The sequence below is a fragment of the Haliotis asinina genome, chromosome 14, assembly GCF_037392515.1.
Source record: "Haliotis asinina isolate JCU_RB_2024 chromosome 14, JCU_Hal_asi_v2, whole genome shotgun sequence".
Taxonomy (NCBI): domain Eukaryota; kingdom Metazoa; phylum Mollusca; class Gastropoda; order Lepetellida; family Haliotidae; genus Haliotis; species Haliotis asinina.
In genome coordinates, this window is record NC_090293.1 from 29,758,799 (window position 1) to 29,763,509 (window position 4,711).

Here is a 4,711-nt window from a genome sequence, read left to right on the forward strand (position 1 = left end):
TATCCCCTAAATGCATGTATTGTGTTGAACAAAGACGTTCAGGGGCGGCACTGTCATTCTGAACTGCACGGTTGAATGACTACCGCGATACAATTTGGTCTCCGTCAGACACATGAAAGGTGAAGGTCGTTTGCCTATTGATCGACTCTACTACTACTAACCAATATTCGTACACAGCGACCAAACATGATGATATCGAGAGCGGGACCTCATGTTCCGACTGAAGTGTCGGATATAAGTTTATCATAGTCATAGCGAGGCTGGATATTCCATCTCGGAATGGATATATGTCAATACCGGTAATGTAGGTGTACACCTCATTGCTCAAGGCCACAATCAAGGTAGGTTGCACTGCTTGTATATACCTTCTATTGTGATGTGCTCTTGAGGCACCGATATAACACGTAACGCGGCTTGTTAGCATACATTTCCTAACTGTAAGAGCTTCAAACCCAGTCAAACTGTATGCCAGCTGAAACACATAACAAGTCCTTTTAAGGTTTATATCTTTTGTTTTGCGATGAGTTTGCTTTACAACGACAAGTTATTGAAAAATGTTATAGTTATTAGAAATCATTCCATTTTCTTTCTTTCCTGCTTTCTCAGATTCAGCTCCAGATTTCATTAACACTCACTGAGTTTGGTTTTTGCGCCACTTTCACTAACATTCCAACAGTACTCCAACAATATCATGGCGGAGTGACACCAGAAATGGGCTTCACACGTTGTACTCATGTGAGGAAGCCTGTAACCGGTTCAACCACAAGGTTACACCATAGTCCCCTCATTTACACGAGATTGTTGCAACGAAAGTATGTATTTCTGTCTAGACCTTTAAACTGCAATATGTCCGTTTGACTATATTTATCAGCTTATAGCTAGTTCTAAAATGTTCTCGGCCGTACCATGCCATGGATACATAGAGAATATCACCCGAACGTCTAATGATATCAAATGTATCAACACGAGTTGATAAAGTAACAAATATCCGAGGCTTGTAGAAGATATTCTAACCTTTATCAACGAGTGTTGATATAATTGATATCAGTAGACACGCGGATGAGAATGTATTTTTCATCCAAAATCATTCTTCATTAGTTTCCAATGAAAAATGTACATCTGTGAACACAGCAGTGTCATTAGATTTGCAGTGCAGCGATGTCATAGCATTGTGACGTCATTAAGTGCCTGACGTCATATTGTTGTCAGGGCATCTGAGCAAAATCTACGGTCCAAACGATATATCCTAGGAAATATCGTTTGATCTCACACAAGCGATATCTCCAGCAGTTGTGGATGCTAAAATGTGTGATGCCCATTTGGAGTGCCCCCAGCCGTGATGTTCCTGGTATATTGCTAAGAGCGTCGTAACACTCACTCACTCACTCACTCACTCACTCACTCACTCACTCACTCACTCACTCACTCACTCACTCACTCACTCACTCACTCACTCATACCATGTCCTGTGTAAGTATGTATTCCAAAGCGAGCTGAATTCGACGTTCTGGTGATTTTGACGATTGCATTGGTACCGCTATATCGAGGAAGTACGTGCGCGATCGGAGTGCACAAACAGTTTCATCGGTAGGGCAGATGCCCAGTTCCTGTCGGGAGACGTTTTATTGACAATTGAAATCAAGAAAGTTATAGTGAACAGCAAATAAACAACAATATTATTTACCCTCGATCGTTAATACCACTTCAGATGCAAAATCAATTGCCTGTATAGCAAAAAATAGCGAGCAAAATTCAACAAGATTAGTCGTCTGATAGTGACAGGGTATGCATGAAACAGGAAGCCACGTGATCAAAACACTCTCTCGCAGTGCGGAGGGAAAAGTATGGCTCACCGTCGAAAACACATAAAAAAATACCAGGATGTGACAAGCGACTGCACTTTCGCCGATACGATGTTATAAACGCTATTTTTGTTGGAAACACATGATACTTTTTTAGCGAAATAGATGAATATTCGTTTATCACTCAAGGTTAGGAAAATCAAAACTAAAAATGATATTAAAGATAAAAAATACGTTTTTGTCTTATACGGTCGAAAACCCCTAACACTGGGATATGCGCAGTATCACCGTCTGTATGGAGAAATTTTGCAGGAGGAACAGTTTCCATGCAACAGTCGGTATTGTATCAGTCACGATACGTAAGAAGCTGTGTAAATCTTCCATGTCTTTAAGGGTCGCTCGGGTAGCCTAGTGGTTAAACCGTCCGCTCGCCACGCTAAAAACACGGGTTCGATTCGCCGCATGGGTACAATGTGTGAAGCCCATTTGAGGTGTCACTCGGCCGTGATATTGCTGGAATATTGCTAAAACCGGCGTAAAAGCTTATTCACTCGCTCATTGTATGTATATAATGTTGTCAAAGCACGTGGAGTGTGTGAGTCAATCAGTGACACAAAGCTTGTTTGATAATAGTAATGAATAGAAGTAAACTACGGTTACAGAGAAGTCGAAGTGACAACTAATTTCTGTTTCACAGTTCGTTAAATCCAGTGATCATCAGCATTAACACAGATCTACGAATAATGGGATACGATGACATGTGTCAGCCAAGTCAGCGAGATAGGCAAACTGATAGACGAAATTGAGTTACCCGAAGATAAAAAAAATAAATAGGTTTGTTTATTGTTTTATGCCGCAATCACTCACTTCACTTCCCTGTTGACTGTCACTATGGGCATTCTAGATCACATCAATGGCATGTACCTGGAATATTGTGGCGCATGTTTCGGTGTTAAATACCAAGTACCATAGGTGAGTTATTAAACACTGACCACTCACAGTGTCCTTTATCTCAGATAAAAACAATCGTCGCTTGTTAACTTTTGTAAAGTTACAAAACGTATTTACACGGCTTCTTTTGCGTGTAATTAAACATTCACCGTTCGCGTAATAGGTACTCAGTGCTACACACACGCGTGAATAGTTTGGAGATACTGGTGAATTAGTGACGCATGACAAAGAGGCTAGACAGGTGCTGTTAGGTGTCTCTCCAAACATCTGTCAGTGTTGCAGCCACAAGCATAAATCGATCATGAACGGTGTTAATTAGTCCTGCTTGTGGCTACTTTGCAGTGTGTTGATGTTGGTTGTCGGTTATTGATTGTGAAGCATGTGCTGTGGGATGTTGGTTGTCGGTTATTGATTGTGGAGCGTGTGCTGTGGGATGTTGGTTGTCAGTTACTGAGAGTGGGGTGTGTTTTGTGGAATGATGGTTGTCGGTTACTGGGTGTGTGTTGTGTGATGTTGGTTGTAGGTTACAAGGTGTTTGGTGTGGGATGTTGGTTGTAGGTTAAAGGGTGTGTGGTGTGGGATGTTGGTTGTAGGTTAAAGGGTGTGTGGTGTGGGATGTTGGTTGTAGGTTACAGGGTGTGTGGTGTGGGATGTTGGTTGTAGGTTAAAGGGTGTGTGGTGTGGGATGTTGGTTGTAGGTTAAAGGGTGTGTGGTGTGGGATGTTGGTTGTAGGTTACAAGGTGTTTGGTGTGGGATGTTGGTTGTAGGTTACAGGGTGTGTAGTGTGGGATGTTGGTTGTAGGTTACAGGGTGTTTGGTGTGGGATGTTGGTTGCAGGTTACAAGGTGTTTGGTGTGGGATGTTGGTTGTAGGTTGCAGGGTGTGTGGTGTGGGATGTTGGTTGTAGGTTACAGGGTGTTTGGTGTGGGATGTTTGTTGCAAGTTACTGGGTGTGGGTTGTGGGATGTTTGTTGCAGGTTACTGGGTGTGTGATACGGGATGTTGGTTGCAGGTTACTGGGTGTGGGTTGTGGGATGTTGGTTGCAGGTTACTGGGTGTGGGTTGTGGGATGTTTGTTGCAGGTTACTGGGTGTGGGTTGTGGGATGTTTGTTGCAGGTTACTGGGTGTGGGTTGTGGGATGTTTGTTGCAGGTTACTGGGTGTGGGTTGTGGGATGTTTGTTGCAGGTTACTGGGTGTGGGTTGTGGGATGTTTGTTGCAGGTTACTGGGTGTGGGTTGTGGGATGTTTGTTGCAGGTTACTGGGTGTGGGTTGTGGGATGTTTGTTGCAGGTTACTGGATGTGGGTTGAGGGATGTTGTTTGCAGGTTACTGGGTGTGGGGTGTTGAACGTGAGATATCGGTTGCATGTTAATTAGAATGCGACCAAGTATGGCATATTATGTACCTCAGGATTTTACACGACGCTGAAACAAACGTAGAAATATATTAAAACACACAAAGAAAAGACACAGTCATTCATTGTTCTAACCTCACTCCAAGATAACAAGGGGTCTTGGAAGTAAGTTAATGACCTTACACTAAAGTATACCATTACGTAATAGCTCCCTCTTCTGCAACTCTTAGGAATTACTGGGTGGTGGGGTGCGGTGGGGTGGGTTGGAGTTTGGGGCGATGGGTTTATGTGTGGGCTCACATTGATCCTGATTTTAAATCGGTCAAGGTAAGACCCTGACATACTCTTTCATTGGTGGGTAATCCATTAATACACGCAAACCTACTTACCGCCTTGTTATAATCCTCACACTAATAATTTGATCATGCACTATATGCTATTCACTGACAACTGAGTTAGTAACTACACCACCGAAACGTTGCAAGCATAGCAATAGAAGAGTTTACTATCCATAGAACTTGTTTTCCCTGCACCTATAAAACTTCTAAAATGCTTCTCAAGGAAGTTATATGCTATTCAGTTGAAAATGGAAGAGCTTCAG